General features: G+C 41.3%; 1 protein-coding gene across 4 annotated transcripts in view; it reads left to right on the plus strand.

Moving 5' to 3' along the window:
• SPSB4 (splA/ryanodine receptor domain and SOCS box containing 4) overlaps positions 1 to 24,661 on the plus strand; it is a 320,168-nt gene that overhangs the window by 174,277 nt on the left and 121,230 nt on the right. The window lies entirely within an intron of this gene.

Here is a 24,661-nt window from a genome sequence, read left to right on the forward strand (position 1 = left end):
CATACCACGGTTGAACTCTTATGCCAAGGAAACCCAAAATGTTTGGGCCCATATGTGCATGCCAGCTTGCTTTTTTCCTTGTTGTTCCAGATCAGGAATTTACCAAGAGAGAAACATTGGTTTAGTTAAGTAATTAAAAGTCAGCCTGGGGCTCTCTGTCTTCTTACAAATGTATGTAAAGTCAGTTAAACTATTCCCAGGTAAGCGGCGAGCAAAAGTTCTCTGTACTACCTGGGCTAGCTGGGAAAACCATGGTTAAGAGAGAACATAATGAGGAATGATAGACACAGAGAAAGAAAAAGACAAAAGGAATGGAGGGCAGGTGTGCCACTAGTGTAGTGGCATCACATGTTAGGCTGGAACAGCATTTTCCCTGTGGGACAGGAAAGGATAGAAGCCCTGTAGATAGAGCATAACCACCCTTGGGGGGAGGGGAGCAAGTACCTCTTATTACTTCCTGTCTGTGTCTTCTGCCTGACTAAAGGAACAATGCTCATGAACAAGGAGGGAGCCATCTCTAACTGTCCTGGCTGGGGAGAATGCAGCTGCAGCTTAGTGATGGAGAATGTGTATTATGCCACCCTCAAAAGGAGACCAGGAGATGCTTGGGGCAAAGAATGGATGAGATGGCTGGTGGCTGAGGGAATTGCAGGAAATCCCAAATGGAGCAGGAGAGGGAAAGAGACTTGGAGAAAAGCGGAATGAAGTAAAAGAAATTAAGAAAAGCTAAGGGTTCATCTATACTGCAATAAAAGATCCATGTCTGGTCTGGGTCATCTGACTTGGGCTTGTGACGTTTGAGCTGTGAGGTTAAAAATTGCATTGTTTACATATCTAAGAGCCTGAGCCCAAACATCTATGCTTCTACTATTAATCCTGCAGGCCTGAATCAATGGATCACAATGGTCCCTTCTGGTCTTAAAGCCTTTGAGACCCCAGCTCTGAGGCTTGGTGCTTTGGGTTTTTTATTGCAGTGTAAACATACCCTATTTGTTTCCTGTGCAGGTACTTCTGTGATTGGGGGATGAAAGAAACCCACATTCAAGAATTGGAGGGGTAGCCGTGTTAGTCTATATTGACAGAAACAACAAGGAGTCTGGTGACACCTTGAAGACTAACAGATTTATTTGAGCATATTTTTTCATGGGTAAAAAACCCCACTTCTTCAGCTGCATGGAGTGAAAATTACAAATGCAGGCGTAAATATACTGACACACGAAGAGAATGGAGTTATCTTACAAGTGGAGAGCCAGTGCTGACAAGGCCAGTATAGTCAGGGTGGATGTGGAATGGGTTTGGGAATCTCCTATTGCCCGTTATTCTCTTGCTTCTACCAAATTCTGTGTGCTCACTGGTTGAGCCAATTGTGGCACATAAGAAGAATGGTGTATACTTCCCAAGGAAAAACAAATTTGTGTAAATTCAAAATTGTGTAAATTTGTGTAAAAACAAAATTGTGTAAATTTGTGTAAATTCCTCCCCACCTGCCCCCACCCCCGATCTTGCCTTTTTTTCATTTTGTTTCAGAGAAAATGACTGGCAAGAAAGAGGAGACTGAAATTCCACGTGCCTTCAGCATTGGTTCCGCATAGTTCATTCTCATGTCCGTTCCTGGATTTATTTGTTGTTGTTTCACTGGTTGGCTTTAGCTATATGCCATATTTAGTGGCTTTTCTGGGTGGTATATGTAACCCCTCTAATACTTGTAATGTACGTTTGACCCATCCTTTGGAAGAAAGCTTGAACAATATTTCCTCTTGCATGCTGTACCCTTTTCCCATTCTTGGGAGAAAAAATAAGTTTTTGTTTCTGTATTAGAGGCTGCTGATATTTTTATACATTTATACGAGTGGTAAGAAGATCCGAAGGTGTGTTAAATGTGTAACGGATATAAACCTACATACTTCAGAACATATTCCCAAACACTGAATGCCTGGAGCTAGGAAGAAGCTTCTGTGCCATGAGCAGAATTATTATTGGGGTTTAAAGCATTCCTCTGAAACGACAGAGGGTCTACTATTGCAGTTCCTATGGAATGCCAAGGCTTTCTCCTCTGTGCTCCTGCTCATGGCAATGCACAGAGGTAAAAGATCAGATGAGGAACACAGAAGTCGCTTTTGATCACAGTCTGTTGGGTGTTAAAGGTAGTATAAAAATCTGTGCAGGCTGCACTGTTGTTTATCCTCTAACCATGTGATCACAGTAGAACATGCCTTCAGAGCCATGAGGTTCTATTGCTGTAATCCCTTCCCAATGTGTCAACTCTACTGCTTGCAGGTTGCTCAGAAAACAGTGACATGTTTGAGGAATCATCATCCTATTATGTCCATCATAGATTCTCTGTGTGGGTGGCCTGCACAGGATAGACTGCTATTTTGAAGTTTGTGCTGCCTTGTACTGACTAGTATCTGCCCACTGATATGTTGTAAGGCTCTCCCCCATTCTGTCTTGCATTGGCAACTAACCTTGCTTTTGTGATGGGATGACCTAGTCTATCTCCACATCCATCTCTCTGTACCTTAAAACATCTCTTAATTTAATCATGGTATTTCTTGCACCCATTCTTGTGCCTCTACTTATTATCCTTTCCCTGTTTCTTTACCACCACCTTTGATATATGTATTTGACTTTTTGATGTGGGTTTTTAGATATTTGACACCAGTCCAGTAAATGTTACTTTATGCACATGAATATTGAATGCAATGAGATTGTGCATGTGTATACAATTTGTCCATTTATAAGTTTTTGCAAGATCAGGGTCTGAATTTATAAAGCACCAAATGCTTTGGTGGACTGGTGCTATAAAAATGATTATTCTTTTAATTTATGCTGCATATATGTTGAAGGAAAAGAAGTGTGTTATTGATGTCAGTGTAGCACTCAGGATACTGTTTTTAGTTAACTGATGCAAGTGTAACCCACACACCTCCTGGCACTGAGACCACTAGAGAAAGAGAACATGAGTCTGCTGTACAGCCTTAGCTAATGGGCAGTTGGCTTTTAGCTCATGTGGTAGAGGCTTCTGCTTTAAGCTCCAGAGGTCCCAGGTTCTTTCCTGCGCGCTGATGACCAGGGTCTGTCAGCCTTACACGAAGAGAACAAAAAAAGCTTCTGTAAGCCTACTGAAGTGGTGTCTTTTTTGTATTTTTTTTCCCCATCTTATAAATATTTCTGAGTACAGGGCCTTTAACACTGTTGCTTAAGTACTGTAATGGAATAATCATATTTGGACATCATGAAGCCGATGCATAAGTTATACAAAGTCACTGTACAGCGTTTATGGTAGATTTCAGTGTCTTCCAAGGTCAGTCTTTTATGGAGGCTTCCCATACAGTTGACTTAGATCTTCTGGAGAAGAAAGGGAATTAGCAACTTAAAGTATAATTAAAATTCTTCAACTCACAAAATAAGGAAATTCAGATGTAAACAGCAACGCTGCTTCTGTAAAATGCAGCAGGTTAGTTGGCTCAATTAAAGCTGAACCCAGCGATGGTGATAGTCCATTGCTGTCTTACATATTTAATTCAAGCCATTAATTATCATATTGATGCTGTGGTGTATGGGTAGCTTTTTATAATTTTAATATAATGGACTTCTTCTATTTTGGTCTTCTATGGTCTGCAAAAAATTTTATTGCAAGTAATTAGTTTTTAAAATTTTTTTTTTCATTTTAATCACTTTAATAGCTGGAAAAAAAATCTGCTTCATAAGGTTTATAGCTCTTTCCAGTGCCTTCTCTAAGTGACATTTTAATTGAATTTCTATGTTTATGTGGCTGATTCCTAGAATGCTTTTAAACTCTCATTCTCACAGGTTTCTCACCACTGTTATGCGTATTCTAATCAGTTGCCTTCTTTTAGATAGTTTTTTGCCTCTTTTTGTTGTGTTCTGCTTATTTTTTTATTCCAAAAACTGGAACAATTCATACAGAATAAGGAAAATAAAAAGGCTATTGGATAACAAATGTAAAAATATCCATTGGTAAATTTCGTATTTAATTTCTCCTTTGTTACTATGTAAACGCTTCAGTTATTTACTGGTGCTCATTGTTATAGTGAATGTTGCATAAGTGGCAAAAGTAGAAGATAACTAAGAAAAAGTATTCTTGAAATAGCCTTGAAAAAAATATTCAATTAATACAAGATTTGTCTTCATTTATTTTATTAACTCTTTTTTTTGAACAGATCACTATTAATTTTAGGGCCTAAGATAAGTAATATGATGCCAGGGGAGAAAAACACAGGAAATAAAAATAACACAAAAGATCAGAAAGAACTAAAGAATAGTACTTGGATATATTTTTCTTCCAGAACATTTTCTTAATTTTTTGTATTAAATTAAGAAGTTTAGTCTGAATAAAAAGTATAACTCCCATATAAACTCCCATTTTCCATCACCTAGAATGAATTCCTCTTAAAATATTTTAGACCTCCGATACATGTATAAACTAGTCTTTTAGCCCGGATCTACACTACAAGTTTAGGTCGAATTTAGCAGCCTTAGGTCGATTTAACCCTGCACCCATCCACACGACCAAGCCTGTTTTGTCGACTTAAAAGGCTCTTAAATTCTATTTCTGTACCCCTACCCAGTGAGGGGTTTAGCACTAAAATTGACCTCACTGGATCGGATTTGGGGTAGTGTAGATACAATTCAATGGTATTGGCCTTTGGGAGCTATCCCAGAGTGCTCCATTGTGACCGCTCTGGACAGCGCTCTCAACTCAGATGCACTAGCCAGATAGACAGGAAAAGCCCCGGAAACTTGGGAATTTCATTGCCTGTTTGGCCAGCGTGGTGAGCTGATCAGTACAGGTGACCATGCAGCGCTCATCAGCACAGGTGACCATGGAGACCCAGAATCGCAAAAGAGCTCCAGCATGGACCGAACGGAAGGTACTGTATCTGATCGGTGTGTGGGGAGAATACATTCAGGCAGAACGCCAAAAGATGAAATGCCAATATATTTGCCAAAATCTCCAAGGGCATGATGGACAGAGGCTACAACAGGGACACACAGCAGTGCCGCGAGAAAGTTAAGGAGCTGAGGCAAGTCTCCTAAAAAACAAAGGATGCAAACGGTCGCTCTGGGTGAGAGCCCCATACATGCAGCTTCTGTGATGAGCTGCATGCAATTCTGGGGAGGGCCCTACCACTACCCCACCACTGACCGTGGACACCTGCAAGGAGGGAGTCTCGCGCAACAGGGATGAGAATTTTGTGGATGAGGAGGAGGAGATTGAGGATAGGGCACAGCAGGCAAGCAGAGAATCCCTTCTCCCCGGCAGCCAGGAACTATTGTTCACTCTGGAGCCAATACCCTCCAAAGGCAGGCTCCTGGATCATGAAGCCAGAGAAGACACCTCTGGTGAGTGTACCTGTGTAAATATAATACAGGGTTTAAAAGCAAGCGTGTTTAATGATTGATTTGCCCTGAAGACTTGGGATGCATCTGTGGCCAGTATAGCTACTGGAAAAGTCGGTTAACATGTCTGGGAATGGAGCCGAAATCCTCCAGAGACATCTCCATGAAGCTCTCCTGGAGGTACTCTAAAAGCCTTTGCAGAAGGTTTCTGGGGAGGGCAGCCGTATTCCATCCTCCATGGTAGGACACTTTACCATGCCAAGGGGACATTCAGAGGTGCCCATTCCTGCTGGGTTGTTTGCCTTTGGCTGAAAAGAAATCATCCCCGCTGTTAGCCATGCGGTGGGGGGAGGCCTGTTCATGCTGAACTGTTGGTTTGGCTGACGGGGATCTTCCCTGATACTAGCCACGTGGTGGTGGGGGGGGGGGGGTGAAGTGATCATCCCAGAGAATTGCAGGGGGGGATGTTTGGGTTGTGCTGCACATTCACCCTAAAACCACAGCCCCTCCTTTTAAATGGCCAACCCAACCAAGGAGGACGCTGCTGTTTGAAACCATTCCCACATGTTATGAAAGTTGAAGAAGCCGAAACCCTGTGCCTTACCATGGCTGCCTGCAAGCTGAATTCTGTTGCCCAGCCGAGCATATGTGATATCTCACAACAAACCAGTGGGCAAAATGTGACCTTTTACCAAAAGCACATGTGCTATGTAATGTGAATCACTTGATTTCAGTGTGAAATAGTCTTCCCTTTGTTCTCTAAAATGTATCTTTTTTTTTAAATACTACTCTCCCTTTTTTCCTCCCGCAGCTGCAAAATGTTTCTACACTCTCCCTATCCTCTCCGTCCCAAAGGCTAGCACAGTAAAGAAGGCGAAAAAAACGCACTTGTGATGGCATGTTCTCAGAGCTCCTGCAGTCCTCCCGTACTGAAAGAGCTCAGCAGAATGCATGGAGGCAAACAATGGCAGAGTCCAGGAAAGCATTAAATAAACGTGATGAGAGGAGGGAGGAGAACAATGGGAGGAGGCAAGATGCAATGCTGAGGTTAGTGGGGGAGCAAACTGATATGCTCAGGGATCTGGTGGAGCTGCAGGAAAGGCAGCAGGAGCACAGACCGCTGCTGCCTTGTATAACTGCCTGCCCTCCTCCCCAAGTTGCATATCCTCCTCACCCAGACGTCCAAGAACACAGTGGGGGAGGCTCCGGACACCTAGCCACTCCATCCCAGAGGATTGCCCAAGCAACAGAAGTCTGGCATTCAGTAAATTTTGAACTGTAGTGTGGCCTTGTCCTTCCCCCATCCACCACCCCTCCTGGGCTACCTTTCGAGTTTTCCCCCTATTTGTGTGATGAATTAATAAAGAATGCATGATTTTGAAACATGACTTTATTGCCTCTGAAAGCAGTGACTGAAGCGGGGAGGTCGGTTGGCTTACAGGAAAGTAGAGTCAACCAAGGGGGTGGGTTTTCATCAAGGAGAAACCAACAGAACTGTCACACCGTAGCCTGGCCAGTCATGACACTGTTTTTCAAAGCTTCTCTGATTTGCAGGGCGCCCGTCTGTTCTCTTCTAATCACCCTGGTGTCTGGCTATACGTAATCGGCCACCAGGTGATTTACCTCAACCTTCCATCCTGCCATAAATGTCTTCCCCCTTATTCTCTGATATTGTGGAGCACACAGCAAGCAGCAATAACAATGGGAATATTGGTTTCGCTGAGGTTTAACCTAGTCAGAAAACTGCGCCAGCGAGCTTTTAAATGTCCAAATGCACATTCTACCACCATTCTGCACTTGCTCAGCTTATAGTTGAACTGCTCCTTACTACTGTTTAGGGTGCCTGTGTATGGCTTCATGAGCCATGGCATTAAGGGGTAGGTTGGGTCCCCAAGGATACCTATAGGCATTTCAACATCCCCAATGGTTATTTTCTGGTCTGGGAAGTAAGTTCCTTCCTGCAGCTGTTCAAACAGAACAGAGTTCCTGAAGATGCAAGCATCCTGCACCTTTCCCAGCCATCCCATGTTGATGTCAGTGAAACGTCCCTTGTGATCCACCAGTGCTTGCAGCACCATTGAAAAGTACCCCTTGCGGTTTACATACTGGCTGCCAAGGTGGTCCGGTCCCAAGATAGGGATATGCATTCTGTCTATCGCACCACCACAGTTAGGGAACCCAACCCCCATTGCAGCAAAGCCATCTAGTATGACCTTCACATTTCCCAGAGTTACTACCTTTGATAGCAGCAGCTCAGTGATTGCGTTGGCTAGTTGGATCACAGCAGCCCCTACGGTAGATTTACTGATTCCAAATTGGTTCCTGACTGACGGGTAGCTGTCTGGCGTTGCAAGCTTCCAGAGGGCACTCGCTTGTGAACTGTGAGGGCTGCTCTCATCTTGGTATTCTTGTGCTTCAGGGCAGGAGAAAGCAAGTAACAAAGTTCCATGGAAGTGCCCTTACGCATGCAAAAGTTTCGCAGCCACTGGGAATCATCCCAGACCTGAAACACCATGCAGTCCTACCAGTCTGTGCTTATTTCCCAGGCCCAGAATTGGTGTTCCACAGCAGGAACCTGCACCATTACCGCCATGATGTCCAAATCGCCAAGGCCCGTGCTTTGAGAGAAGTCTGTGTCCATGTCACCACTATCGTGATCGCGCTGTTGTCGCCTCCTTGCCTGCTTTTGTGGGTTCTGCACATTCTGCAGGATAATGCACAAGGTGTTTACAATGCTCACAACAGCAGCGGTGGTCTGAGCGGGCTCCATGCTTGCTGTGGTATGTCGTCTGCAGAGCAGAGTTGCGGTGGATACCAACGGATGCCACGAGAATAGATATTTATACAGAACGATGAGAGGACCTGCGAGGTGGATTCATGGCACCAGGAGAGTAGAGTTGCAGTGGAAGTTGTGGATGACGACAATAGTTGAGACGAGCAGCAGAACAGAGTTGCAGCGGAAGCGGTGGATGATGATAGTTAGCAGTCCTACTGCACTGTCAGCTGACAGCAGTATGGCATCTGCACGGAAAAAAGGTGCAAAACGATTGTCTGCCGTTGCTTTCACGGAGGGAGGGGCGACTGACAACATGTACCCAGAAGCACCCACCACAATGTTTTTGCCCCATCAGGCATTGGGAGCTCAACACAGAATTCCACTGGGCAGCGGAGACTGCGGGAACTGTGGGATAGCTACTCACAGTGCAGCGCTCCGAAAGTCAACACTAGCCACGGTACTGTGGACGCACTCTGCTGACTTAATGCGCTTAGTGGGGGACACACACAATCGACTGTATAAAATCAGTTCCTAAAAATCAACTTCTGTAAATTCAACCTAATTTCGTAGTGTAGACATACCCTAATAAAGTGTGTGTTTGTGGTAACAGGATGCACAGGTATATGCTTAACATGTGTGACACATGGCTAGCAATGCTTTCTCCTGGATTGGGTCTGGACAGAAGTCATAAATCAAGTATTTCTGTTTGATCCAGCTTAATGGGGGCGGACTATCTTATTTTATTTATTGAAACTATAAAAGCTCCTCCTGCTGGCATCATTGCTGAAATGATCACACCCTCCCCACTCTTGACCCCTCTGCAGTGAAGAGCAATTTTCTCTTATGTCCTATGTGAGACAGCCTTTTGCAAGGGATTGGTTCTCTGTGGGAGTGTATTCCTGACTAAAAATTGCAACTTGGACTACATGAACTTCATCATTCTAAAAAGCAACCCAGACACTGAATTCTGAGATATTTGCAGATATTAGGACATTACTGTGAAATCTCAGATAACACTGGGTAAATGTTGATTTAGCAATCACAGTACCACTTTTAAAATCTAAGTTTACAGAGGAAAAGCTGTAATATCCCCATGTGGTTAGACCAAAACCAGGCAATGAGGAGGTTCACAACGTCCTCTGTGATATTTTGTAACTTAAGTACTTTCTTTGCTTGCTTCATTTAAAAAAAAACCACCCAAACCCCCCAAAAAAAACAAAAAAAAACCACTCAGAGAATACTTCAGAGCAGATATGGAGAAAACTGAAAAACTTGTTTTGTGACTAGTTAACTTTGTATTGCTAAAAGGGGGAGCAAGCCTATAGATTTGTTTAATTTCTGGTAGATTGTTCCGGATTCTTCAAAATTACAAATATTGTCTACATAATGGCTTACTCTTTCTTTTCACCACAGTTGGACCTTTTATTTCCAAATCTTCTTCTCCTCTCTCCCCCAAGCTTTATTGTTTGAGAGCCAACACAAAAAGTAAATGCAAGAGTGAACACCTTAAAAATATAAAGTATATTTTGGTCACTACTATGAACAATAGCTTGGGTGTAATTTTGCAGCAGACTAAATCTTCATATAGAGGATGTTTAAAAACCAGCCTGGTAATTCCATTCCACTCTGTGGAATTCATAGTTTGTGTCCAAACATGTAGGCAGGTATGGGATAATCTGCCCTCTATATTAGGTAATCTTCTAATCTGTAATAAAGATTGGTTTAAACTGTGAAGCATGAGGTTTAATATCCCTTTCAAAACTCTTGTTTGCCTAACTAACAAAACTCTGGATATTGTATCCATGTAAATGTCCAATCCCTTTTTAAATGTTGATAAATTCTTGCCTTCATGGCTTCTTGTGGCAGAGAGTTCCACGGTCTAATTGTGCATTGTGTGAAAAGGTACTTGCTCTCTTCAACCAAATGAACTATTTATCAGTGTCTGACCAGTTATTTTTCTTCATCAGAATAGAGTTTTGGCAAACAACTTCATGTCTGTGATAATTAAGAAAAAGATACCATCCGAGATACCATCTGATAGGCATTAGTCATATGCTGTGTTTTGATTTCAATTGGTAGGGTCCTATTTATGAGACATGATGTACAGTTAGAATTTTGCACTGAGAGCCAGAGCCTCAGCTGGTTTAAATTCATTTATTTCCATTGATTTCAGCAGAGCTACATAGAATAACACCTGCTCATTGGAGAAAGGTTCAGTTATGTTAATGTAAATCCTTCAGTTTGGAATGGAATTATTCTGGAATTACAATTGCATAACTATGATTAGAGTCCCAGCCACTGTCCTCTTGGAGGATGAAGGACATTTAAAAATGTATTTAAATCTGATAGGGCTGAAGAGACTTGCTTTCCAAGCATTTGTTAGAATGAGTTTCATACAATATGTATAACTAGATAGGTGATCTGTTATCTCCCGGACAGTCTTGTGTTTCAACTAAATTAATTATTTCCTTGGATGAAACCCAAGTGTCTTTTGAATTGCTCTGCAATCTGGGGTTTTATTGAGTTGCATAAGAGATCTGTATTCAGTTGTTTTCACAAATTTAAGGTATCATGTTGAAAGAGTATCATTAATTTTGGTTGTGTATGTACCCAATGTAATCCTAGTAGAGATGAGCATGCATCTGTGCCTGTTTCAGTGGTGCCTGATACGAAGTGTAAGTAAGACTGTGTCAAGTGTCTTCTGCCTACATCATGCGGAAACGGGCAGAGAGCTGGACATGGTTCTCAATGATCAGCAAATAAAGGCATGATTCACACCCGGTCTGTTTAGACGTCATGTTGGATAGAACTCTCACATATGTGACCATCTTACAAAGACAGTGACTAAGGCTAAAATGTGAAACAACCTGCTTGGAAAACTGGCCTGACCAACATGGGGCACCAATACCCAAATGTTACACACTTCAGCCATGGCTCTGTTGTTCAGCTGTGGAGTATTGCTCTCGAGTATGGGCTCCCTCATCTCACACAATGATTAATGTATAACTTAATTCCACCACACACAAATCTACTCCTTTTACCATGTTACCAGTTCTCTGCAATATTGTTCCACCCAGTGTTCGCAGAGAGAAAAGCATAGCAAACCTTGTGACAAAATTGCATGATATGCCACATGTACCATTAATTAAAGACTTGTTTAATCCATCACATGGTCATCTGCCCTCACGTAGCCTGTTGTGGCTAAGTTTACCGGGTGAGGGATTTATGATAGAACATGTGTGGCAAGCTTCATGGTCCTCAGAGAAAGTTATAAATAATCATCTTGTCTCAGTCACTGCTCATCATCAACCCAGGTTTGATTTATCATGAAGGCAGTGGAGCCTTCTGAACTGGTTTGGACATGGAATTTGTACTGCAGTAGAATTTTGGTGACATTTTAGAGACAGTCCATTTGATCAATATGTGCAGCCACAAACCATGGTGCACATTGTTGAGGACAGACAAGTGACTTCACTTCCTGGAGATCTTTATGCCTTGAACATCTTTAATAAGAACGCTGTGGCTTGGCTTGACCAAATTGCATACACTTAATAATTAATAACTGAGTAGTTTAAAATAACCTCATCCTATGCCTGTTGATGAAGCTGAGCTTGTAATCACTTTCTCTCTCTCTCTCTTCCCCCCCTCTGCCCCCATGCTAGTGCCATTGATGCAGACTTGAACTAAGCATATTTTTGTTTTGGGCAATGAATCTTAGAAACTTATTGAAGTATCTAAATGCTTGGCAGGCTCACATGGTGTCTTGAAGATCATTTACTACTCTCTCCAAGGTATTTCGTATAAAAATTTGCTAGATAGACTCTTAAGTAGTCTCAACAGGACTCCTAGAATAATGATGATGGAAGTTATTATTTATATGTATTACAGTAGTGCCTAGGGACCAAATACTGATGTGCCTTTATTTCTATAACATTTAAAGCTCTTTCTTCAATTTTCTGCTGAATATTTATTACATTAAAGGAGGAAATGTTGCAAGTGTCTGTTCCTAAAATTAAAGAAATAGGAGTGTGATCTAAAGTGCTTGCAAGATAATTGTACATGGTTAAATATTTAGCAACAGATATTAAGTGACAGTTGCTCCAGGAAATGGATAGTGCATAGGGTAACTCTCTAAATGTATAAGGGATTCCTCTCTGCAAAAGGCTGACTTATTTGTACCTTTGTCTGCACTGGGAGTTGTAGATATATCTAGATGGACAGCTAACATAATAGTCCCATGCTATATAAAATACATGAAATTATTGGCACTTGCAGCATGAAATCATGTAAGGTTGTGCAGTACTGAGGCGAGCAATATCTGAGATGTAAATGCTCCCCACGTCGGTTGCTTCATTTAATACCTACTATAGTGACTACAACATTGCTGAATGGAAGAGAACCTCTCTGATTTTTAACATATAAAACATCTTGTAATTGTTAGTCCTCCCCACTCCTTTTAAAGATGCATGGACTTTCTAATCTAGTTCTGCTTGAAAGGCCGTCTTTTCCCTAAATCTGGCTTGGTCCTCTTGTCTCTAAACATGCTTTTTACCATGTTACTTGCTCCTTGTTACCATTGCAAGATCAGACAAATTTTGCCCTTATGAATGCATGGGATTTCCTGTGACTTCAGTGAGAGTCAAGGATCCCATCATGGGGAGAAACTTGGTTGTAACCTTTATAACTCCTCAGAAGCTTTTTCTCTTCTCAGATTCTCATGCTGAAAAATTTTCTGATTCCTAAGTAGTCACATGCATTCCTCAAGTCTATAAAGCAGGATTTTGTAAGTACTTTATAATCAATTCACAGCCTTTTTCACTTAGAACTATGCAGTCCTTTTTCTTTTGCAATATTTTCTCTTTCATTCCCATCAATCAGCATAATTGTTTTCTATTAGCAACTGGCTTCAGTGTAGATCTTTGATCCCTTTTGTGCGTGAGAGAGAGGCAGAGGTTGACTGAAGAATGTTTGAGAGAACACTTTCTACTTATTGTTTGTGCTTTGGTAGAGCGCTCAGACCTCACATAGGTAGTTCTTTCTTCTCTCTCCCCCCACATTGAAATGTGAAGCTACCAGGGTTGCCTGAATATGAGAAGGTGGTACCTAAAAAAATGTAGGATCTTAGTAGCTAGCCATTGTCAAACATCAGACTGAAGGATATTTGAGGAACAAGTTGATCTTGCTTTCTAGTATGTGATTGCTCTCACTCATGTAGTCTGCTTCTGTGCAAGTGTGTGCAAATGTATTATCTGGGATCTTAAACTTTGTGTTGAGAGAGCAGGACTGAGCCATGATTGTCTTTATGATCTGTCCTATGTGATATGCAGAAGTTTGGATTAGAACTCTAATGATTAGCTAGGCACAACTGTTTTTGTAGGCATCTTTATGTCAGTCCATCCAGATTCATGGGAGGTCCAGGGGGTGGCCTCGTCAGCTATTGTCTGTCATGTTTTGCTAGAACCACAAAATGTTTTGCCAGTAAAGTTTGGCGTTGTAACTATTAAAGGCATCCTTGTTAAATCTGTTAGGAGCAGTCTCTTAAGGGTTCTCTTCAATTATGTATCGGACATCTTTGCTCCTGGCCCACCAACTGAGATACCATATGATAGGCATTAGTCATATGCTGTGTTTTGATTTCAATTGTAAAAAGTAGTCAAAGATCTAAAAAATCCAAAGGGCAGGATATTCTGGACATTCCAAGAAGATCACAAAATAAGAGCTTTAAATGTTATAGAAATAAAGGCACAGCATCATCAGTATTTGGTCCCTAGGCACTACTGTAATACATATAAATAACAACGTCCATCATCATTATTCTAGGAGTCCTGTTGAGACTACTTAAGAGGAGTATATCTAGCAAATTGTTATAGGAAATCATAGGCCCTCAAAATTGTAAATCAGCAGTAGCTGACTCTGCCAGATTTATTTCTGAAACTGTAGGAAAGTGAGAGAAGTTCAAAGAAGTGTCTTAACCAAATGTTAAAACCCATGTGGCTGATGTGGACAGTAAAGATCTGTGGGAGTAGAGCTAGCTTGTGTGGAACTTGGTCAGCCTGAAGAACCTTCATGATGTGTAGCAATGGACTCTGCCATGATGCCTTCGGGGTGCTCCTCTTCACTCTTTCCTTCCCCATCCACCTCCCACAATCCAGACACCTGAAAATGTGAACTTGACCAATTAAAAAACCCTCTGGCCATGAAATTGATCAAAATGGACCGTGAATTTGGTAGGGTCCTATTTATGAGACATAATGATGTACTGTTAGATTTTGCACTGAGAGCCAGAGCCTCGGCTGGTTTAAATTCATTTACTTCCATTAATTTCAGCAGAGCTACATAGAATAACACCTGTTGAGGATCTGGTGCTAAGTTACTGCATAATGCTCTTGTCTGACTTCTCCCGCATCTTCATGCTTCCCTTCCCTTCTCTATGAATGGAGGTCATCTCCCACCTTCCCTCTGAAGGTTTGCAGGTACTAGTGACCAGATGTCCTGATTTTTATAGGGACCGTCCCGATTTTTGGGTCTTTTCCTTATATAGGCTCCTATTACCCCCACCCTGTCCTGATTTTTCACATTTTGCCATCTGGTCACCCCAGCAGGTACCTACACTGTGGATGATGCTACTACATAGCTGCCTTTCCCTTCTGTATTACTTTCCAGCCCATCCTACAATGGCTCCCTTTGCATTAGAGGAAACCCAAATACCTGGAGTAGTACATACTCCTTCAACCTGATAATCTGTAGTGGTCATTCAGTATTCACGTGGGGCTAGACGACCAATCACTGTACCTCAAGAGAGGAAAAAAGAGAAGTTACTTGGCCATTCATTTCTTGCACTCCTTTTTCCAAGGTCTTGAGATGCCATAGGATGGGTGGGAAGGAGCTGAGGTCACTGATTTTTTTTTCAGCAGTAGTGCCTACACTATTGCCAGGATGACTGAGAGGTGAATGCTCACTCTCCCTCAAGCCAAAACCTCTGCACACTTTTATCTGGTAAGTGCTCAAACTAGGGAAGGGAGTCTAGGCACGTCTCCTAACCAGGCTGCCTGGTATCTCCTGGCCTTTATTTCCAGTCCTCCTCTTCTTAGAATGCAGTCAGATCTCATTCACTCTTACCACTGTCTGCTAACCAGATTCTAATTAATAGTGCCCATTTTAGAAATAGGCATGCTGCGGTCTTGTGCACCTGCATGCAAATTGCTTTAAGAATATTTAGCAAGTGAAATATGTGACCCTGATTTTTTTCAAACTGGTCATCCATTTGTGCATGTAAAAAACTCACAATTCTGTGCTCACAGTGAATGGCTTGGGAAAATAATTAAAAACAACTCCTCCCCCTCCCAAAATGGAGACCTTTTTTATGTGAAAATCAGGCTAAATTTGTAAAGATTTTAAACATTTTTTTCTTTTTAAATCATAAGGGGAAAAATTCTATTGAAAAGAAAATACGACAGCATGAAAAGTAAAACTGAAGTCTTAAGGAAGTCTCTATTGAAGAGTATCTGTGTCCAAAGAGAAATTGAGAAGTTTTAAATTCTCCTTGCATTATAGAGATGAGAGTATCGTGTGTTTTTCTGATGCCCATCCTCACTAAAAATCAGTAATTCCAATTGAAATCCAAAATGGAAATACTTGTAACTTTTGCAGAGTATGGGATGGAAACATCATTTTAAGTTTAGTATTAAAACTTTCACGTGTTCGTTTGCTTTCTGTAGCCTCATTTCAATGTAAACCTGACATTTTAAAATTCAGGTGGTTATTTTGGGGAGGGGGGGAGAGAAAGGAAAATACTTATTAGAGAGATGCTTGGAGGATGAGAACTGAACTATTTGTTACCCAAGGGTATGGAAAATGTAATTGGGGACTTCAGAAAAAGCCAACATTCTTCTTTGTAGTTTCCGAAAGGCATCAAAGTGAAAAAACAGATTTTAGACTTTGAATTGGTGTTGGTTACAAAATGCTGTTAAATTGCAAGTAAAAATTAATGTTTCTCATGCTATAGCAGCAAAAGGGACTTTTTTTTTCCTATTCAGGACATGGTTTTGAGAATAGCGGAGGGGAAAAAAATATAAATGAATTTCAACTTCAGTCTTCCACAAAAAATGTGACAAGTAGGTTTGTGTAATTCTGATTAATAGATGAAGTTCTCCAGCTCTTAGATGTCTAGAGTTGAAACAAAGAATAATAAAGTAATGCATGTGTATAAAGTACAGGGATTGGAATACTTACGTTTCAGGTATGGTGAAAATTCACATTTTCTTTGAGTAACTTAAACTGATTAATTACCATAAAAGGAACCAGACTCTGCAACTTCTAGATAGCTTCATCTAAAAAGAGCTGCACATTTTAGAACTAGTACTCGTGTGGTCAAAATATGACTGATCTTGTGTATCATCATCATACTAGACTTGATTTTTCGTCCTTATTCAAATTACTGTAGCTCTAATCCAAATGACTTGCAACACATCATTTGGGAAATGTTCCTTTTACTGCAGCATTGTTTCCCCCCACACCCCTCCCGCCCAAAAAACCTTATTTGCATCAAAAACCAGTTTCCAGTTCTAGATGTGAAATTGCCTGAAAGGTCAGCAGAAGAGAGAAACAAGATTTAAAAATAGATAAATAGACTGATGTCTACAGTTCCCAGATACAGTAGATGGAAAGTATTTAAAAATATACACAACGCTGTATTCACAGCTTACTCACATTCTCTTTTGAATTCTTCGTATGACTAAACTAAATCTACATTTTGGTGTCACATACTGCATTTCATATTATCCTAATACAGAGCAGATAAGTATATAGTCTATTTTAATGGCAAGTTTAAGTTAGCATGTTTATCTTGAATTTTGAGGAGTTAGCTTGTTGTGTAATGCTACAAAAATGTAGCCTTTATGGAAGTACATCCTTAGGGTTTTTGTGACTTGCATTCCTTTAGGAATTGAGCAAGACATGAATGTTAGTATCTTTCCCACAGTATTCATTCCTCTTGTTAAATGTCATTTCCCTGAATATGTAAACAGCATTAAAATTTTATCTATAGCACAATGAAATTTAAAATGTCCCAAGGATTACAGTACTACTATTACCATTTACTCCTGGTTTGGCAAATGGACCAAACATCGGTCAAAATATGCAGTAAATCAGTATAATTTAAAAACAATCTCTGTGGTCAAAATTAAGCTGGTCAGCTTTTCTAGTGCTCTAAGAACATGCTCAGTTCGCTGTACACCTCAAACAGTGCTATCATGGTTACTATGCTAACTGCCCCTCTGACCCCTTCTCTGGCTTTTGAGGTCTTAGGCCTCAAGCCCTTAACTTTTCTGGGGTGGAATCCCACAATTCTCCTGTTCTTAAATCAAGTCCCAGGCTATGGCACCCTGTGCATCAACTGTGCTTTCACAGAGAGTCTGACTGAATGTGGTATCTGTGGGTTTCCCGCTCCCCACCCATTTTGGGACCTTGCAACCAGCCGTGAATAAAGTGACCCAACACGGCCTCCTTAAAACAAAGCATTGTTGTTCTGAATAGTAGGAACAAATCATAACAAGAAAGAAGGATTTTAAATACAAGAAAAGATGTCCCTCAAGTCTCATTCCCAGGAGTCTGTCTTACCCCAGACCTCTCTATTCTGTGGGTCTGAGAGTCAGTCTATTCCATAATAGTCCCTTTCCTCTGTCCTCGGGGACAGAGTCAAGTCTTTAAATCCAGCCAAAGTCTTTTTCTTTCAGCTCATGTGCTGGGACTTGCCTACCCTTCCCCCTACTGACTTTTTAACCCCCATTCAAAATTGACAGCCATCAGCACCTATGGCCCTACTTTGGGGCTGTTTTTACATAACCCATTTCTCTCTTAAAAGTTTCCCCCTGCATTATATTATATAAAGGATCCTCATCACATTGCTGCTCCTAAAAAGGAAAGGAATACTTATGGCACCTTAGAGACTAACCAATTTATTTGAGCATAAGCTTTCGTGAGCTACAGCTCACTTGTTGGATGCGTACTGTGGAAAGTGTAGAAGATCTTTTTATACACACCAAAGCATGAAAAAATACCTCCCCCCACCCCACTCTCCTGCTGGTAATAGCTTATCTAAAGTGATCACTCTCCTTACAATGTGTATGATGATCAAGGTGGGCCATTTCCAGCACAAATCTAGGGTTTAACAAGAACGTCTGGGGGGGGAGGGGGGAAGGAAAAAACAAGGGGAAATAGGTAATGTTAAACCCTGGATTTGTGCTGGAAATGGCCCAACTTGATTATCGTACACATTGTAAGGAGAGTAATCACTTTAGATAAGCTATTACCAGCAGGAGAGTGGGGTGGGGGGAGAGAAAACCTTCTGTAGTGGTAAACGCACATTTTTTCATGCTTTGTGTGTATAAAAAGATCTTCTACACTTTCCACAGTATGCATCCAATGAAGTGAGCTGTACCTCACGAAAGCTTATGCTCAAATAAATTGGTTAGTCTCTAAGGTGCCACCAGTACTCCTTTTCTTTTTGCGAATACAGACTAACACGGCTGTTACTCTGAAACCTGTCATTGCTACTCCTGTATAAGGGCTTGTCTACGCTACCACTGATGTAACTTATGTCACTTGGTGTGAAAAAGCCACCCCTCGAGCAACACAAGTTACGTCAACCTAAGCACTGTCCACATCAGCTCTAAGTTGGCGGGAGACCCTCTCCTGCCATAGCTTCAGGCTCTCATTGAGGTGGAGTAATGCCGAGGGGAGAGCGCTCTCCCACCAGCAAAGCATGTCTTCACCAGATGTGCTACGGTGGCGCAGCTGCACCGACCAATGTAGCGTGGTAGTGTAGACTAGTCCTTAGACTATGAAGCCTGTGTTCCCAAAGGAACTTTTTTTCCAAGACTTTTAGGCGAGTTAGAAGAGAGGATGTGTGTTTGTTTGTGTTACTACCTGATTGTGCTGAATGTTGCCTTGTAGTCTGACTCTGGCTGGACTTTCTGAGGTTTTGTATGTTTGTTATAAATAGAAATTGAAAAAAATATACTGTCTAACGGGAATTGTAAATTTTAATCAAATGTGTATAAATGAAAATCTAACCTGGCTTTTTGTCTTGGAGCAGGGGAGAAAAGCCTTAAAACCTCTTGGCATTATTAATCACTGAAGGCCAGTTCCTCAATGTGGCCAGCCTGTGCTCTGATATAATAAGCTACTTTTACGGCTCCCAGATCCTGGGCATTGTCTACTCTGGCCTGGACCCTCAGCTTAAGTTAGTGACAAATCAATGTTGCTCTAACTTTGACTCTTGGACGGCTATGGGCAGAGAGTTTCAGACAGCTGAGGCTCACTGTGGAATGGGGATGCCTCATGGCATGTCCTCTGCACCAGTGGCTAGGGAACGGGTAATGCAGCAGCTGCTGTGGCATTGTTCAACCATTCCAGGATTCCTTTGTAGTGGGGGGAATTCTCAAGAGGTTGGCAAGGCCAGCTTTATCATGGCTTTTGCTGCCACAATGGGCCTGTAAGTCTGGGAGTCTTAGTCTGATTATTCTGTTGCGTTTACTGAGCACCATTACTCTCCTAGCCTTGGTGTGTAGCGTGTGGGTTCACATTTTCTTGAAATTTTTGAATAAAAGTAGATGGATGTCAAGTTCTGGATTAGGGATGTAAAGAAGTGTAAAAACAGTAACCATGTAACCGATTAAAATTCTATCGGTTACACGGTTAAATGTTTACCATGGGAACTAGGGGTGAGGGAAGTGCTGCAGCATCACCACATCTTACATGGGTCCCCGCTGTTGCCCCCGCGCCTGGGGGTCCCCGCTGCCACCTGGCATACCGGCAGCCCGGGATGGATCTCAGCCACAGGATTAGCATCCTGGGAGGCAGCAGAGCCCCAGCGCAGCAGCCGGGATGCCAGGTGCACAGGGATGGTGGGCAGCATCAGAGCTCCAGGCACCGCGGCAGCAGAGCCCCGGAGAGACCCCGGTCACGCGGGGCCAGCAGCCGGGACCCTGGGCAGAGTTCAACCGTTAACAGAAACTGATAAGCATGAAGATTATCAGTTAACCAGTTAAACTCTTGTATCCCTATTCTGGTTCTTCAAATCCAAAGAATTCATAGCAGCTGGGGTAGAAGTCAAGCATCAATTACAATAAACTTCTGCTTTCCTTTTAAGCATTCCCCTCTTCTGGGGACTGCAACACTGCTCTTGAGAACACCACTGTGCTTGTGTCACAGGTGTTTCCTATTGAGGTAGAGTGTTTTTCTCAATACTAGAACTGGATGGTTATATATTTAAGGAATTCTAAAGAAAAGGTTTGAAAAACACATCTAAATACTAATTGTACTTCCCTACTATGCATTTCTTTGGATGTTGATACTGAGCCAAAAAATAGTACCAGATAACATCTGTCATGCTTATTGCAATAGGCTGGAAGAAATTGCTGGAAGTAACTTTTTGTGTGTGTGTGTCATGAACATTGATGGGTTTAGTCTAAATCTTTGACCATGTAGGGCATGTCTACACTGCAAAAAATAATTGGTGACAGTAAGTCTCAGAGGTTGGGTCTACAGACTTCGGCTTCTGGGGCTCGTGTTATCGTGCTAAAATTAGCCATGTAGATGTTCTGGCTCATGCTGTAGAATGAGCCCACCCCCTTTCCTGGGCTTCAGAGCCCAAACTGGAATGTCTACCTAGCTATTTTTAGCTCTGTAGCGCAAGCATGGTTCTGTAGACTTGAGCTCTGAGACTCGCTGCTGTTGGAGGTGTGGTTTGATTTTGTTTTGTTTTTTGTTTTTTTTGCTGTGTAGACTATAACCATAATTTCTAGCTGAAACTCAGTAATACTTATTTCTACAAAACAAAATTCTAGGGTTTTTTTGTTTGTGTGGGATGGGAGAAGTAGTTGAGAGCTTCTGAAAAATATCTGACCAGGTAGCAAAATTACAGTGGGACTTGTCTTAATCATTAATTACATCACAGCTACAAAAAGAACACCTGCAGATTCCTCCCCTCCTGTTAAATTTCTATCACCCTTGTCTTCACCTCTACTCGCTATTTCAACTAAAAAGGACTTAATGAGGCTCCTTTGGGAGCCCACTAATGTTGTTTCTTAATCAGTCAGAGGAATGGCAGCTGTTCATAAATACTTATGTTTTCTAAGTTATTGAATAGGGTATAGCCCTCCAAGCCCATACCCCTAAAGAACAACAACAAAAAAAAGATATTGATCTTGGGTGTCTGCTCAATACTGTTAATGTGCTTCTCTCGTGTGTGGTGGGGGTTATAAAGAGACATTAATATAAATATAGTTTAATTTTATTTCCCTGAAGTAAAACTCAGAAATGTATGGAGTAATGGTCTAAGACAGTCCAGACCAACATCAATATTGTTGATAAGTGAATAGATAGTGGGAGTGAGTGATCTGGTGGTGATGCAAGTTAGACACAGTAATTGAAGGCTTTTTGGGAAAGGTTCAGGACAGAAGTAATGGGATACAGCAGTTTGGCATGTGTCATTAGTCAGTGAAAACTGTTGTCATTTGCATGCCTTTTATAATGATTTAATAGACTTGGCAACTGCTTGTGACTTTTGTTGATAGCCTCCCAGGAAATCAAGCACTGACTGCGCACACAGTGAAATATCCTTTCACTAGGAGGGTGGTGAAACACTGGAATGCGTTACCTAGGGAGGTGGTGGAATCTCCTTCCTTAGATATTTTTAAGGTCAGGCTTGACAAAGCCGTGGCTGGGATGATTTAGTTGGGGATTGGTCCTGCTTTGAGCAGGGGGTTGGACTAGATGACCTCCTGAGGTCCCTTCCAACCTTGATATTCTATGATCCTCTCCCTCCTAGAGGGGTCTTCCTAAAGAACCCTGGTAGGGCATTGTGGGAAGTTTGCACTCCAATTGTTCGCACTGATGTGCGACTTTATTTGTCAGTGTTGTTGGGCTGAACTCACATGGCTTCCTTTTTCTAAGCAAGCAACAGTGTAGTGGCATTAACATAAGTTACAGCATGTTCTTACTTTCATTTTCAACTGTGGTGTCACAACAATATGTATGTTCAAGTTTGCTGTATGTCTAATTAGAGTTCCTCATAGTCTGGAAGGATGGGGAAGTGTAATTGTAAATGCTGAAACTAAAACGTCAAAAAGAAAATTCCTTTATTTAGTAACATTTGCACGTTGTACTGATACTGAAATACTTAACTGTATAAATCAGTCAGCATTTTTAACAGTTACGTAACATCCCTCAAGCCTCTTTTAAACTGCAATTTCCCTATTGATGTGAATAATATCCCTAAATATCTTGGCAGACTCCATGAGGGCACTGGAAAGTGAAATTGACACTTTTTTTCCTTGCTTGGACTTGGCTAGCTCTCAGCTGTGTGCAGTATTCTTAATCTAATAATTTCCTGACAAAGTGTGGCATGAATGTGAAATTATGAAACAAATATTTTAGGCTATAGGAATTAGATGCATCTTTCTCAACACAATATCTCCAATTTCCCAATAGTTGCACTGAAAATGAATTCTTAACATGTTCCTTCTCTCCCCCAACCCCTTCTGCTTAGGTTTTCATGAAAGGAATATTTTTTCAGATACTGGCACTTAGAAAAGTTCTCAGCAAAGTAACTGTTGATGAAATTTAATGTTACGGTTAAAGTATAGAAAATGAAAGAGATAATGGCTTTAGATGGATATGATCAGGGTCTTATTTATATTGTGCTATCAGAACTGAATCCCTTGACAAGATTCCCATGTTCTCTGATATGATGAGGTTTCTGCAGTAGCATAATATGAATAGAAAAAGCATTCAAAATAAAAACTAAAACTTAGAAATTAATAGGTTTTAAAAAAAATATTTAAGGACACAAAGATCCGTAAATACACAAGTTTACATATAAAAACTGTTTTAGTGGTTAGGCACAGATAAGAAATGTGGTCATTTGAAGGACTAGGTGTGGTGGTGCCATACGAAGGTAAGTACAGTATGGTACAAGTACAGTAGCTGATGTAAAGGTTTTATACAGAGGTAATTGGAGACAATGAAATAAGTAACAAAACCAACTTGTCCAGCTTGATCCCTTCTTTCTCCCTGTAACTCCATTCATAGGGACAAAATGCCTATATAATTTTGCCCTAGACGATGCCTTTTGTATGAGAGACTCCTTGCATTCAGTCTGTAAGATATTAGGAGCTCGGAACATGTGAAATGAAAAATCAGGAGATGCTGGAGTGTGGGCGAAAAACAGTTTTTTGATTTAAGCATCATAGAAGCTACTCTAATTCTACACTCCAAAATTCTTCATGTGTCCTATTTTTTTTTTTTTAAAAAAGCAGCCCAAGTCTCCCATAAATCAGTTACTGCTATCAAAAGCGAGGGTTGTAGAGTGGAAGCCTACACTCAATCTTAACTGTAAAGACATGGCCATAATATTTAAGATGTCTGGAAAAATGCTGAAGGGTTTCTACTACTGTTTAATTCCCATAATCCAGAACACCATGACTAGAGAAGAACATTAATAAAAGCTGAGGCCCGAGATATATTTTATTTTTTGGGTATTAATATAACAAACAAAAGGAGAACCACTTCTCCATTCTCTGTCTGGGAATGCTGAGTTTGACCATGGAGAGGACAGAGGAGGACTCGGGGAATACTATACTGTTGGGTCCTCTTTTGCTCTGTATTTTCCACTTGATCTAGTTCAGGAGCACTCCCATAAATAGCACTTCTCTCATTCTGCAAGTGAGAGCAAGGAGAACAAGAGTCCCGACTGGCATGTTTCCCCAGCAGCCCCTACAGAGTTCTCAACCTGTGGGCAGACCAAAGGGTAATTTTATGCAGGAGCAATTGCTGAAGTGAATTTGAACAATCTCAGCTGGCATGGTGCCCTGGACATAATTGTAATCTAGCTATACATTAAGTAGGTTTGCTAGCACCTTCTATTACTAAGCTTGCCTGCTATCTCCCATAATTAAGACCTTGCTTATCATTTTACCAAATTTGAACTATTTGGGATGAAAGATTCCATTCAGAGTGACTGCCTCAGCATGTATTCTTCTGGAAAATTTCAGCCAAAATGCTTCAGCCATTTTTAAGAACAAGGCTAGAGATGTTAAGATATGGTGACCTTTTCTTTGAGAAGCTCTAGCATCCCCAGGTTTTGGAGCAGGGACTCAAAACTTAGCAGGAGGTGATCTGTGTGTCAGGGATGTGACTTATGCTATATCTGTGAAAATCCACCCAAATGTGGTCAATGTATAAGCGTTAATGCACAATGTATAAGGTTGTGTATGATTGTTAGAGACTCTTAAGATTTTTAGCAGCTAAATTCCAACTGCATTGGTCATGCTCCAGCCTGAGGCTAAGCAAGACTTTCCATGCAATTGTTGCTCTAGGCTTTTGCAGGCTGTGGCTGATTACTGACACTGAGAGCAGGGAGCATTGTGTGATCAATGCCCTGCCAGTTGTGCCCTGTCATCATGGAGAAGGAAGCTGCTTGATTTGAATGCAGAGGAGAAAGAATTAGAGGTGGGGTTG

This window comes from Lepidochelys kempii, chromosome 9, assembly GCF_965140285.1.
Source record: "Lepidochelys kempii isolate rLepKem1 chromosome 9, rLepKem1.hap1, whole genome shotgun sequence".
Classification (NCBI taxonomy): Eukaryota; Metazoa; Chordata; order Testudines; family Cheloniidae; genus Lepidochelys; species Lepidochelys kempii.